Below are 15528 nucleotides of genomic sequence, written 5' to 3' on the forward strand. Positions count from 1 at the left end.
ACTTTTCGCCCCCGCCCCTATTGATAACAGCGTTTTAAACTTCAGAGCTGTTCTCAATGGAATTATAGAGCTTCTTCGTGGCTAAGCGGTTAGCATACGCGCCTTTGGCGTGGGAGACCCGGGTTCGATTCCTGGCGGGAGCTCATGTGGTCCGGATTCCACGTTAATCAGTAGGTCCACGTCTCATATAGCCTTGCTGCTGAAAGGGACGTTAAACTTAAAATCAACTCAACTCAATGGAATTATACAGACAAACAGCTCCTTGTGGTAGGAAAAGGAAAGGGATTCTCTGTGGTCGCCCAAGGGAACAAATGCATGCAATATTAGGTTTTTAATGTATGACATTACACCTATTTAGATGAGACTCTCTCTCTCTCTCTCTCTCTCCTCTCTCTAAAAGAGGTCCCATGGAAAAGGCCAAGTAAACTTTTGATTTCTTTTAACCTCTAGAATAAGTTTCTCAAGGGAAAGGGTGCGATTTTTAAAACAATTGATATACTATCTTCTTTCTGGCGCCCCCTTCAACCACGCGCCCGGGGCACGTGCCCCCTCTGCCCCCCCTTAGTTGCGGCTCTGCATCCGAGAAACGTAATTGTATAGACCAATAAATGATTATTTGTAAAACTTTCTAATGGACCGCAAACTTTGGTGTCAAGTTTTTCATGTTAAAATTATCGGCCACCCAAATTTCCTCATCACATGAATGGTTTTGAAAACAAATTGTAAATTAAATATTAGCTGTGGCCAGGGTCGTACGCAGGAATTTATTTCGATAGGGGTCTAAAGCGTTTCGGGGGGTCTAAATATAGTTTGAGGCTAAATTATATGAAAATTTCTAAAATTGTCCCTAAAAGTAGACTACATTTACAAAAAAAGTCGGGATTTCGGGAGGGTCGGATCCCCAGGACCCACCGCCTGCGTACGCCTCTGGCTGTGGCTTACTTTAGAGTTTAACCACTTATAACTCTTTATTCTTGACCGATCTTAGCCTGAAGTAATAGAGCTGATTCAGAGATATCTAAAGTATTTTCCTGGTGCATTGGGTCTCTGGTTATATCTCCGCCCAAGTAAGTTTGTGGTGAACAACATCGTGTCCCTGGGTTTTCTCGAGGTTTTCTCGTTTTCTTCCACATCCTCATTCCACCAATTCTTACATCATTATTCACTTACTTTAATCATCCATCTTCTTTATCCCAACAAGCATAATCGTGACCCGTTAATCTCAAAGATTTCGTTTCATTTCATTTTATTTCTTTGTCTTTCCTTTCTTAAATTTTCCTCTAAAGCTTATTCCGTTTCTTTGTAGAGATATATAGGGATCCAGCGTCGTACGCAGAATGTCATTAGGTGAGACTAAAAGCGCAATCTCACATCCCTTCAAGACAAGCAAAATATCTGAACCTAGTAAAAAGTTCATTTTCCATTATATCTTGCTCAAAGGAGGGGTTAGACACCAAAATTCCTCTTGTGTGCGTCACTGTAATTCTTTACCTTAATATAGTAAATGTTTAATTTTCCATAATATCTTAATCAAGGTGGAACTATACCCCAAAGCTCCTCTTGTGTGCGCTACACTATAGAATCGTAACAAAGAGCAATTCACACATTCCTATATTTATTTAAATCATTAGTTAAAAAGAAAAACAAAATGTTGCTTCAGGTGAGGCTCGAACTCACAACCCCGGCATAGCCCACAAGTGCTGACTTATAAGTACCGTGCGCTAACCAATTGCGCCACTGAAGCTTGGTAATGATAGGATCTTACTGAACAGTTTCCATAATATCCTCACAGTTTTATCTATTTTATTTTTTCCTTTTCAAAAATAAAAACTTAAAATATTCAGTAGACCTACTAAGTCTGAAGGTGGTTTTCCTTTATTCTTTCATTATTTTAATAGAAAAACTTTCATGCGAACACACATGTTGAAAATGGTATTTCACATCTAATCAAAGGGACAAACAATACGTTGATACAATGTTGTTTATAGGTTGTAGTATACCATCTCATCTGACTGATAAGTAGTGCCACGTGATCTAATGGGATTGCAAGCGAAATGATGCAGAGCCTCCGTGGCGCAATCGGCTAGCGCGTTCGGCTGTTAACCGAAAGGTTGGTGGTTCGAGCCCACCCGGGGGCGAGTGTTTAATTTTACATGATTGTCTATAGGTTAATTAAAATATCTGAATATAGTTTTAGAACTCATCCAAGCTCTGGATTCGTACCTTTCTTTTTACTTTCCTTTCAAAACATGTGAACAAAATTGCTTTCAAAACATCTGAAAGAAAAGACCATGAAGTATTGGACATACTAATGAGTAATAGCTGATCGATCAATTTTGTTTTGTTCTTATAAGCACCGTGATTATAAAGAACTATACCTTCTCCCTACTTGCTGATTGATTGAAAACATACGAGATTGAGTGTTGAACCTCTCCTTGATGAAATGGTTCGTTCACAGCGGGTAAGAAAATTTAGTTCTTAATAACCATGGTATTCCTAATAATAAAACAGTTGAGTTGAGTTGATTTTGAGTTTAACGTCCCGTTCAGCAGCGAGGCTATATGAAACGAGGACCTACTGATTAACGTGGAATCCGAACCACATGAGCTCCCGCCGGGTATAATAAAACAGAATTGATCGATCAGCTGTATGTTCAAAGTCATTATTTCAAGGTCTTTTCTTTCAGACGTTGTAAAAGTATTTTCGTTCAGATGTTTTGAAAGAAAAGTAAAAAGAAAGGTACGAATCCAGAGCTTGGATGAGTTCTAAAACTATATTCGGATATTTTAATTAACCTATAGACAATCATGTAAAATTTACACTCGTCCCCGGGTGGGCTCGAACCACCAACCTTTCGGTTAACAGCCGAACGCGCTAGCCGATTGCGCCACGGAGGCTCTGCACCATTTCGCTTGCAATCCCATTAGATCACGTGGCACTACTTATCAGTCAGATGAGATGGTTTACTACAACCTATAAACAACATTGTATCAACGTATTGTTTGTCCCTTTGATTAGATGTGAAATACCATTTTCAACATGTGTGTTCGCATGAAAGTTTTTCTATTAAAATGATGAAAGAATAAAGAAACACCACCTTCAAACTTTTAGGTCTACTGAATATTTTAAGTTTTTATTTTATTTATTTATTTTTGAAAAAGAAAGAACATAATAGATAAAATTGTAAGGATTTTATGGGAAGAGTTCAGTGAGGTTCTATTATTACCAAGCTTCAGTGGCGCAATTGGTTAGCGCACGGTACTTATAAGTCAGCACTTGTGGGCTATGCCGGAGTTGTGAGTTCGAGCCTCACCTGAAGCAACATTTTATTTGCCTTTTTAACCAATGATTTAAATAAATATAGGAATATGTGAATTGCTCTTTGTTACCATTCTGCAGAGTAGCACACAGGTCAAACTCCCCATTGATTAAGATACTATGGATAATGAAATATTTACTATATTAAGATAATCACACTTCTCCTGAAACGGTGTGAGATTGGCTTTAAAGTCCCCCGTGATGACATTGTGATTATGACGCTGGATCCCTATATATCTCAACAAAGAAAGCATTAAAGGAAGATTGAAGAAAGAAAAAAAAGAAAAACACTTTAGAGATTTTTGAATCAACTCCATTACTTCGGGTTAAGGTCGGTCAAAAATAAAGGATTATAGCAAGTTAAACTCAAAAGTAGGTCACAGCTAATATTTACAAATTTGTTTTTAAGATCATTTATATGATGCGGAAATTTGAGTGTCCGATAATTTTAATATCACAAACTGAACACTCAAGTTTTTTTTTTCTGTTGGTAAGATCTACAAATAATTAATTTTTTGGTTTACATAATAAGGTTTCTCAGATACGATTAAAAACATACTAATAAATTTATCTGTTTACATATAAAGTGGAACAGGGACCATAATCCATAAAAGAATAATTGTCTGAATGGACCAACCATGGTATTACATATTGAATAGTCTATGCTCCCCCGCTTCTGCAAAAGAAAAAAAAACTATTATTCTCTACTATTCTCTACTATTTTCAATTTCTCTGCCATTTCTAATACTACTTCATTTGATGATACGTTACTCACTCATCTTTTATGGCAGACATTTCAAAGGTTTGAATTCTCCGTTTTCCCATGTTTTCCTAACCCCTAGAACTCACGACCGTTTAGATAATATGCGCGTTACATCTATATGCAGTCACGTAATATATTTAAAAAATTACAACTACTAACGTGTATGAACATAGCTGTGGTTTTTGCGGCTTTGACATGCATTGCACGATTGGAAATATTTATGATATATCTTTTCATCTAGAAGAGAACAGTACGCCTACAAGTGAACCTTGATATAGGGTGGTAGAGTAAGGGATATCCAACTTTTAGAAGGTGGCTCTTCGAAGGATAAGCCAAAAATAAAAAATAAAAAAAATCTATATGTAATACCGCACCGTTCTGGAGACACGATAGCTAATTGTACACCTTGTCTCAAAAAGGTTGAGCGCATTCTTTATTGGTGTTTTGAGGCAAAAATTTTCTAAGTCCAGCTTCGGGTATCTTCGGGAAAAAGTAAGCCAGGTTCGAACCTCCAAGCCAGCCTTTGCAATCGGAAAAAAGTTTGCAGATTTGTTTTTCTTCTTTTAAATATAATAAGACTTGTTACCAAGTGTTTAAAAAAGCAACATTGATTGAAATACTTAATGATATAATATTTCGAAACCTTTTTTTTTAATGTCAGCACATGCTTGTTTGTCATTTAGCTCTCCATACGTAATGGAACATTGAAATACGTTAAAGAATCTTTCCATATGTAAAAGAATGCTCAAAGTTAAGAAATAGAACATAATTATCGCCTGAGTACTAAAATAAAAGTCAAAGTTGAACAGAAACAGCGTTTGTAATGGATATGAATGTCATAATTATCTTGAGATCCGTTATACATCGCTAGAAGCATAATTCTAGAAGTCCTTGTGCTAGCTCATTGGTAAGCTGTCGGATTTCAAATCATAACGTTTTGAGTTCGAATCCCGTTTAGGTTAATCCTTTTTTTAAATTATATTTTCCGCAATGCATGAAAAATTATATAAAATAATTACATTAGAATATATAAGTTGTGTATATATAACATAATCATTGCAGAACATAGTAATTATTATGTTTAAAATATAACATCTGAGATAATTTTCACAGTAGGTCGGTATTATATATGAGGATGTAAATACAACTTAAGAAACTCGTTCAATAGCAATAAATAAATCATGTAGTGTATTTATTTGCAGCTATTTGTCATATAGAGGGTAATTCTCAACATTCATAATACAGAATGTCATTTATGTTCTTGAAAAGTTATTCGATGCATAAACAGAAGGTATAAACAGAGAATCCAAAGTCGGAACGCTCACAAAAAAATTCATGAACCCCAAAGGTCACGTGAGCAGACTGGAATTGTCCTTATGAAGCATGCCACAGCAGAAAGTCTTTACATAGATTTTCAATTCAATTCCTGATATATGCTTTTGCAATGTGGAAGTGGTGATGCTTTCAGTCGCCCTCTCTCGCTCGCTCGCTCGCTCACTCTCTATTTATACAGAATATAAAAGTGGATTTATGTGTGTATTTCAACATAATTCTGATATATCTAGAGCAATTTTAACTATATTTCTTACAGTCTGGAAAAAGAGTACTGTCGGGATACATATCAAAAATGCTAGAAACGGGTCGATATTAGTATCGAATCCATAGTTTCGTGGTCGCTTAGGTGAATGGTTCTACTTTCAATTCAAGTCCAACTAAGCTCCCATTAGCACCCAGGGTGGTTACGTAGCGACATAAAGATATCGAAATCATTCGATATTAGAATCGAATCGTAAGTTTTCAGCGCCGCTAACAGTGCAGCATTTCCCATTAGTCCACAATAGTCCACATTTCACATTAGTCCCATTGCCTAGAGGGCAACATATTTGCAGAGTGCAAAGTTTAAAACTTGAATAATATTTTATTTTTTTCCGTATGAAAAAGTTATAAATCAAGAGCAAATATACTATTTCACGAACAATCCTCTTTTACTATTCTAATATGTTTAATAATAGCGTAAGAAATCTAATAGTAATTCAGAACATGTTTCACAGTTGTTATTTTTTGTTACATAGTTGTAGCTGTAGCATGTAGTGAGTGGAATTTAACTGTAATAAATTCACTAATTAACCATATTCGAATTAAGTTTTATTTTTAAGTTCGGGATGAAGGGGCGGAGAAATATGTAGTTATTGGGGGCACCGAGCTTTTCTACATTTTACTTTCAAGATCTCCATTTTTCTTTCGTCATTTGTTCCTAAGAAAAACAGTTCAGTCACTTTTGGATTGTCATAGGATAGTAGGAGTTGGATTTTGGGATGCAGCCTGTGAGATTCTAGAGGAGCTAACTGCTTGAAAAAGTATTTTTGAATCATCTGTAACATATGAAATAAGGATATGTATCATAAAAAATTGAAAGTAACTATGTCTCCGTAATCATCACGGTCAAATTGCAAAGTCAAATACATTGACGTTTAGTATATAATCAGGCTCCAATCTCAACTGGGAAGTTATCATACGCGTGTCACTTTCATTATAATACATATCCTTAGGGGGAGTAGAAGTCCGAATTTTTGCGAAAAATTGAGTTGAGTTTAGTTTAGCGTCCCTTTCAGCAGCGAGGCTATATGAGACGTGGACCTACTGATTAACGTGAAATCCGAACCACATGAGCGAAAAATTGAGTATCTCACAAGCCGTTCAACTGAGAGCTGAAATTCAGCATATAACTCTTTATTAAAAATAAAGAGAATATGTCCTGGCATTTTTTAAAATTATCTTTTATGAGCGGGGGGACGGGGGTGCATTTTCTATATATTGGAAATTGGTAGTGGGTTGATTTGTAAAAATAATCGAAAACGATTGATATTAGTTGAGAAACAAATTGAGTAATGCAAATTAAAGTTCTTTTTGAATTTTATACCCACTGCTTTCTATTTATAATTGCTGAAGCTGGTGTTTAATATATGGAGCGTTCCGAGCATAAGGCAATCAAGCCATAAAGTTAAAGAAAAATGGCCATAAAATTTGTATTCTAAACTTAATTACATGGGCATTTTCAATTAGTACGGCATGCTTAATTATATTATTATTATTATTATTATTATTATTATTATTATTATTATTATTATTATTTGTAGTAATAGTAGTATAATTGATGATAGAATAATTATTGTCTATGTATTGTCCAGGTAGGACTACACACAGGATTTGGCTCGTTTTGGTTCGACTTGACTCTAATCCGAGTCGAGTTGGAAGATATTTTTCGCGCCGAGTCCAAGAGTAGACCTCAAAGATGTCTGTTTCGAGTCGAGTCGAGTTTCAAAGAAAAGTCGTTCGTGCCCATCCCTACTAATGAGAGCTTAATCGGAGTTAAGCGAAATTGAAAGTCTCACTATTTATCTAAGCGACCCCGAAAACTATGAATCTAATATCGATCAGTTTCTACCAATCTTTTATATGTATCCCCCTCCCATTCACCATAGGTAACCCGACAGCACTCTTTTCGAAACTATAAGAAATGTGGTTAAAATTACTCTAGGCCAGTGGTTCTCAATCTAATTCCTATCACGATCCCCTTTTATCACACGCTCTTGCCAGCGACCCTTTTATAATTTGTTTTATAATAAGCTTGTGTGGGATTTTTAACATACCTATTTCTATAATAGTAGAATCCATTTTTTTGTTTATAGTGAACAGTGCCATGGAAAATCAGCGCCCGGGGCGAGAGTATAGTACGATGTCACCGTATATATGAGTGACGTCGACAGACTAGCTACGAAGCGCCACCATGGTTGGCACGAAGCTCAATAACATTTTCAAAATAAACCCTACCTTTCCTTAATTTTGAGCACATTTTATTACGTTTTTCCTTCTATTTTACACATGTGCACATGCACTTTCCTAACATGAGTAACACACTTCCTCCGAAATGTGTGGCCCCTTTTTTCGGCGCCCGGCACTGACAGTGGATACAGTAACTGTAATATCTATATTCCCAACGACGAAGGTGCTGGTTCAAGATGGATGTTAAACTCCTTCATTGAAGAGGCCATTAACGTATCCGATCTAAGCCCACAACTTCTTGACCAAATAATAGAATGATCATGCGACAAGTCTTTGCAACGGGTTTTTTGTAACGAAGACTTGGACAAGTTCTGCCTGATGAGGAGAGAAGAATATCCTGGTCTGGGGATTGCTGCTTTAAAAGTAATAATTCCATTTGCTATATCGTACTTGTGCGAAAGTGTGTTTTTTATGGTAAACATTAAAACAAAGATAAGAAATCGCTTATCAGTTGAAAATGGCTTGATAATGTTCGTCATGAAGATTGAACCGGACATTGCTGAACTAGTGAAATTACACCATGCTTAGGTGTCTCATTAGGTTTTAATTTTAATTGTATTTCAATGTGCAGGTTTTGTTGCATGTGTATTTTTCTAGTATTTCTATATACAGTTCTCATTAGTTTTATATCATACCTCTTTGATTTAAATTCATTTTTAAACAACTCTACTAACTAACTAACTCTATGGCCTATGGAACCCGGAGGTTCAATGCCGCGTTCACAAAAGCTCTACACTGACTTCTATCCTTAGCCAATTGGATCCAGTTTCTACTTTGTATTCGTATCTCAAGGAAAACCATCTTAATATTGTCCTCCCATCTGCGCCTAAGTCTTCCTAATGGTCGTTTTCCGATTGGTCTTCCAGTCAAGATTTTAAAAGCGTTTCTACTTTCTTCCATTCTAGCTACATGACCTGCCCACCTAAGCCTTCTAGACTTCACGACCCTAACAATGTTGGGTAAACCGTATAAATTATGTAGTTCCTCGTTATGAAGTTTCCGCCATTCCCCATTCCCGTTCCTCTTGGGTCCGAATATTCGTCTAAGGATCTTGTTCTCAAATACTTTCAGTCTATGTTCTTCCCTCAAAGTAAGCGACCATGTTTCGCAACCATACAGAACAACAGGCATGATTATCGTTTTGTATATTTTAAGCTTCAAATTTCTCGACAGAATTCGCGACGACAATTCTTTGAACCGAATAGTAACACGAATTCTACACCCTTTGAAAATGTTCAGTAGACTTATTTTTTATTGTTCTTTACAGTGTGTATAAAAAATAAAAGTATGCCTATCAGAACAAAATTAAAAATAATATTTAAAAATAATTTCTGGTATTAGATTCTAACTATATTTATCTCTTCCGCCTATCTTCGCGATCCCCTAGGGGCCGCGATTCCAAGGTTAGAAACCCTGCCCTAGGCATACATGAGTTATGTTGGAACATACATACATACACTTTTATGTGTATAAATGCAGATAAGAGAGAGTTTAGAGAGAGCGATTAAGGAATTACCGCTCTCAATCTCTTCACTTTACTTTTGCGATTCGCGAATTTTTTACGTGACAGTTTGGGGCTAGCTAGTTTTTTGTCTTGGCCCACTATCCGATTTTCGATATGCTCTACCTAAATGCTGTAATGCGAATATTGAGAAGTTATCTGCGATGAAAGTAGCTGCAAATAAATACATTACATAACTTATTTATTGCTATTACACGATTTTTTAAATTTGTATTCAATATTCACACATAACACACCGACGTTCTGTCAATACCTCAGATGTTATATTTTAAAGATAAGAATTACTTATGTCGCTAGATTCGGTCAAATTATGCTAGATCCTCATAATTACTAATTCAGGAGTTTAAAAAAACGAAGTTGAGATACGATAACGTAACTTAAAATACACAGAGAGCAAGAATGCAATACTTCACGCACCAAAATTTTAACTCAGCTAAATTAATGCAGTCGTTGCCAGACTCAATGGCGTATATATCGTATAAATGAATGCAAAGTTTTTGTTTACATATTTTGAAAGAAAATTACTTCGCAGCATAAGGGGAGTTGGGAATCGTCTGCTGGGGGGGGGGGCGGCAGATTTTTGGTCGGTCTCGGAGCTGTCATTTTAGGAATAAATATGATCATGAAGTCAGAAATAAAGATGGTGAAGTTGTCAAAAAGTTAGGGGGAGAATGGCCCCCATAGCTCCGCCCATGCCTCGGAGTTAAAGGATTAGAAAACCCTGGGTGGAGCCACAAAAAATCCCAAAGACGCTTCGAACTTACTTCGGAAAATAAGACTGCCTGTATGGTTTACCGACTGTATGAATCAATGGAAGAGGATACATTTCTGCCGTTCTTTTTCTTCCCACGACCAACTTCTTTCTCATCTCCAGGTTTTACGGCTTTCTGATAAACTTGCTGAAATTGTGCTAGATTTGGGCAGGATGCTAAAAGCAAGATGCTAGATGCTAGAGACATGCAAATTATGCTAGATCTAGCATCATTATGCTAGATCTGGCAACGCTGTTCCCCACAATAGGCGTGTCGTGCAAGTAACCAATCACACGTCAGGTACTAGCTTTTACCTACCTATTGCTTCCTTCTCACAGCTCAGAACATTGGTAACTATGGATAGACGTACAGCAGTAATTACTTTATGGGAGTTGGAAGGTTATTCTGCAACTGCAGCTAGCAGGCGAGTAGGTGTCCCGGCCTCTACAGGAAGGCGATGGATTCGGAAATATGGTGCTACAGGTCAGACTGATAATTTACGATCTCCTGGTCGTCCGCATGTGTCAACCGAAGCCCAAGATGCGAGATTAGTAAACGAAGCCCGGTTAGACCCACCAAGGACGCCTAGACAGCTAAGGGAAGTTTCTCTCTTTCCTGGTAGAAAGCATACAGCTCTGCGAAGGCTTCGTCATGCTGGGTTACGTGGCCGTGTTGCTGCCGTGAAGGAAAAACTCTCAGACGACCACAAAATTTACCGTCTCGCGTTTGCACAGGTGAATGTGGGTCTCAATTGGGAAAACGTAGTTTTCTCAGATGAATCCATATTCACAACATCAAAGGAGGGACGCCGTTTTGTGTATCGTCCGAGAGGCACCCGATATGACCATGGATATGTGGCTGCTTGCAATCGCAGTGGCCATGTATCTATTTTATGTTGGGGTTGGATTTCCAGTCGCGGAGCAGGACAGCTTCATAGAATTGAAGGACATCTGGACAATGCTCAGTACTTAGACATTATCAGTAATATCATGGTGCTATCTGTACGAGTATTTCAGCCTGATGGTGTAATTCAGTTCCAGCAATACCAGTCGCCAATACATACTTCCCGTGTGATTCAGGAATGGTTCGCAGGGCACCCTGAGATTGATTTAATCGACTGGCCGCTCGTGGAGCAGACCTCAATCTCATGGAAAATATGTGGGCAGAAGTGAAGCGTACTCTAAGGGAAAGTTGGCCTGAGGCAGATCCACCAAGAACTCACGATGACCTGTGGCATCTTGTTTCCGAAGCATGGCTGGAGGTAGGGGAAGGAGATAGATTTGTCACCCATGTAATAGATTCCATGCCCAGAAGAATGGAGCGTGTAATAAATTCAGAAGGGTCTTGGACACAATATTAATGTCCCCGCCTTAACTCCCGAAAACAACCCTTTTCAGGGCTACCTAAACGCTTCTGAAAATATTTCTAGAAGTAAACCACTCCTTGTATCCGATTTCTGTGCAATCCTACTAACAAAAGAATGATAATTAGCTGTAGGCTTTGAACTCAAGACCTCTTTATTGGCAAGTCCGTACTCTACCAGTGAGCTAACATGAACACGCAAACCCAACCTGAAGAAACACGACTTTCAATTTCTGGTATTCGATGACAATGATGCTCATATACTTGGCAAATGTTGTATTCAACTTGGGATATTCCGCAACACACACACACACACACATAAACAAAGCGAAAGAGAGAGAGAGAGAGAGAGAGAGAGAGAAATGAATATACAAAAGCATATTCAACGTATTCGAATGAGACTCTAAGTAACGACATTCCGTTCTAAAGAGAGTTTGTGTTTCTTCCCGTGACGTTAAGGGGATCGGGAAAAGTTATGTGTCTTGAAGCAGGATACGACTTTGGATACTCTGTTTATACACTTTCTATATCCGTAGGAATATATTGTATTTCACGAATGTAAATGACATGCTGTAATGAGAATAATGAGAAGTTACATCTGTATGACAAATAGATGCAAATAAATACACTTCATAACTTATTTATTGCTATTGAACGAGTTTCTTAAGTTGTATTTACATCCTCATATATAATACCGACCTACTGTGAAAATTATCTCAGATGTTATATTTTAAACATAATAATTACTATGTTCTGCAATGATTATGTTATATATACACAACTTATGTATTCTAATGTAATTATTTTATATAATTTTTCATGCATTGCGGAAAATATAATTTAAAAAAAAGGACTAACCTAGACGGGATTCGAACTCTCAACCTTAAGATTTGAAATCCGACAGCTTACCAATGAGCTAGCACAAGTACGTCTAGAACTATGCTTCTAGCGATGTATAACGGATCTCAAGATAATTATGACATTCATATCCATTACAAACGCTGTTTCTGTTCAACTTTGACTTTTATTTTAGTACTCAGGCGATAATTATGTTCTATTTCTTAACTTTGAGCATTCTTTTACATATGGAAAGATTCTTTAACGTATTTAAATGTTCCATTACGTATGGAGAGCTAAATGACAAACAAGCATGTGCTGACATTAAAAAAAAAAAAGGTTTCGAAATATTGTATCATTAAGTATTTCAATCAATGTTGCTTTTTAAACACTTGGTAACAAGTCTTATTATATTTAAAAGAAGAAAAACAAATCTGCAAACTTTTTTCCGATTGCAAAGGCTGGCTTGGAGGTTCGAACCTGGCTTACTTTTTCCCGAAGATACCCGAAGCTGGACTTAGAAAATTTTTGCCTCAAAACACCAATAAAGAATGCGCTCAACCTTTTTGAGACAAGGTGTACCTCATGCAAAATAAAATTGTCTAGCACGCTCTTGTTCCACATTTCGATTACCTTTTATTTATTTGAAGATATCACATAATTACTGTAAAATTAGCGGTATTTTAATTTCGCAGTGATTAGGCATCTTAAATGTTGCACTTAGAATTCATCGTCATTATTCCATGCTCCTTTAACTATGCCTACGGTATGATGATAACTGTTTCCACTATTTCCAGTATATCAATGTGTCTGTAGATCCACTAATGGCCTGTTCACTTCTATTTCCATACCATGCGGCGGCGTGTATCATGCATAGATGTTCATCTTACTCTGACCTCACTCACCCGCGCCCTCACAGTAGCAGTTGGCCCTCAACCTCGTTCATCCTCGCCCTCGCGAAGCGAATTGTCCATCACCTTCGCCCGCCCCTTCCCTCATGCTGGAAACACTTCTTCGCCCTCGCGTCATTGTTGGCGAGGTAATTTGAGTGTGAGGAAGCCCTCGGGAGGGCCACCCTCGCGAGGGTGAACATCTCTGGCATAGTTGTTCATCTTACTCCGACCTCACTCACCCGTGCCCTCAAAATAGCAGTTGGCCTTCCCCCTCGTTCATCCTCGCCCTCACGAAGCGAATTGTCCATCGCCCTCGCTCGCCCTTGCCCTCGTGCTGGAAACTTGTCCTCGCTCTCGCGTCACTGTTGCCAAGGGAATTTGAGTGTGAGGATGAGGATGAGTGTGAGTGTGAGCCTCCCTCGTGAGGGTGAATATCTCTGGTGATGAAATGGATCGCGAACTTCGTGATCCGTGACCTGGAGACAGTCAGATCCTTGACCTAGATGACCGGGAGGATCCAAGTAGACTTGAAGTGATCCGTTTCGAATTGGACAGACCGATGACTTGGAATGTCCGGGTGTGACTCAGAGACAACGAAACAACGCCATACACACAGGCAGTATGTGTGAGACTGAAGTAATTTTGATACGATTCTCTCTCCTCTCTCTCTCTCTCATTATCTTTCTTGCTTGTTGTTTGCGTTCTTGTGTGTCAAATCTTTGCACTTAAAGAAGGTTTAACAGTATAAACGCATCAGAAGCATGGAAAAGATAAAGCTACATGTTTTTCTCATGACGGAACAAGGAAACCTGTTAAATTTGTCTTTTAGGACATAAAAGATGCCGTTGAATCCTAAAAGTGTTTTTCTTTTTTTTTTTTTTTTTTTGTTTTTTTTTTGTTTTATTAATCTTCCGTAAGGCCTATGCTCAAAAACTATTATTATTTTTCCGTATCGGAAGACGAATAAACATTAAATCATGTTTGAAATATTTAAGACGTGGTAGTTTAGTTAGAAAATGCCATGTCGGGAATCAAACAAATGAACGTTCGAATTAGAGCAGTGGACGTCAATAATCTACTATGCCTTATCGATTAATCCTGCATAACCAATATTTTGGTTGCTTTCCAGTTGTCGGGTTTGTGTGGGTGTCCAGGTTCGCCTGGATCATTGAATCTGTCCAGATCGCCAGGCCATAAAGGATCTGAGGAGCGACACCCAGATCCCGATGACCCGAACAGAAATCGTCACTCAAATGACCCAGGACCCTTCTATCAGTGATTGTTAGAGAAGTGTTCAAAATGAATATGACATGAGTGGAGACGGCACCAATACAATGCATCATGGATGCCCATGTACACTCATGTCTAAAATGACTGTCGCATATCTATAACTGTCTTCTTGTAAGAATATAATTTGATAATGATTTTGCAGGGTACTTTTAATACTGATACAATGTGTATGATTGGGAAATGTATATCTGTGGTAAATTTCATAGGGAAAGAATTATAAATACAAAAATTAGAATGAGTAAAACAAAATGTTACTAAATGGACAAAAAAGTTTTATTTTTGTTTTATTGTTCTTATTTACTGCTCTTTTGAAATGAAATTTGCCATATACATGTCTTTGCCGATTATACACATAATAACATTATTAGAAATACCGGGCGAATTCGTCATCAAATTATATTCCTACAACAACATATTTATAGACATACGACAATAATTTTGGACATGAGTGTACGTCCAAGAATACCTGGCGTTGTTCGAATAATGTTGCAGCCTCAAACGATGTATTTCTGCAATATCTTCGACAGGCGAAGAATAGATGAGAACATTGAGATGGCCACAAACGTAAAATTCCACCATTTCCCCTTTATGATGGGCGTTCTGCCATCCAGCGAGCATATTCTCGAACATTCTATACACTTCCGAAACAGTTAGGTATCATGTATGTGGACCTGTCTTTTGTTCGACCGTTCTTCAAGGAATTATCAGCTGATGTTTGGACATACCTTAGTGAACCACAATGTATATTTTTTTAAATACTTTTACAGTTTATAAAAACAAACTTATATATATATATATATATATATATATATATATATATATATATATATATATATATATATATATATATATATATATATATATATATATATATATATATATATATATATATATATATATAGGGTGTTTCAGATAAATCGTCCAGTGCTTATAAATCCGAAACAGCTG

General features: G+C 37.3%; 4 non-coding genes across 4 annotated transcripts; 2 read left to right on the top strand and 2 right to left on the bottom strand.

The window, feature by feature from the left end:
• Nucleotides 1-1652: 1652 nt before the first annotated feature.
• Nucleotides 1653-1744, bottom strand: TRNAI-UAU (transfer RNA isoleucine (anticodon UAU)). The gene is given in 2 exon segments: nt 1653-1688; nt 1707-1744. It is a non-coding gene; the product is annotated as a tRNA-Ile (tRNA).
• A 320-nt stretch (nt 1745-2064) lies between these two features.
• Nucleotides 2065-2138, top strand: TRNAN-GUU (transfer RNA asparagine (anticodon GUU)). The gene has a single exon. It is a non-coding gene; the product is annotated as a tRNA-Asn (tRNA).
• Nucleotides 2139-2823: 685 nt separating this feature from the next.
• On the bottom strand, nt 2824-2897 carry TRNAN-GUU (transfer RNA asparagine (anticodon GUU)). The gene has a single exon. It is a non-coding gene; the product is annotated as a tRNA-Asn (tRNA).
• Nucleotides 2898-3229: 332 nt separating this feature from the next.
• On the top strand, nt 3230-3321 carry TRNAI-UAU (transfer RNA isoleucine (anticodon UAU)). Its single transcript is given in 2 exon segments — nt 3230-3267; nt 3286-3321. It is a non-coding gene; the product is annotated as a tRNA-Ile (tRNA).
• Nucleotides 3322-15528: the final 12207 nt, after the last annotated feature.

Source organism: Thermobia domestica, chromosome 14 (genome assembly GCF_964235325.1).
Source record: "Thermobia domestica chromosome 14, izTheDome1.hap1.1, whole genome shotgun sequence".
NCBI classification, from domain to species: Eukaryota; Metazoa; Arthropoda; class Insecta; order Zygentoma; family Lepismatidae; genus Thermobia; species Thermobia domestica.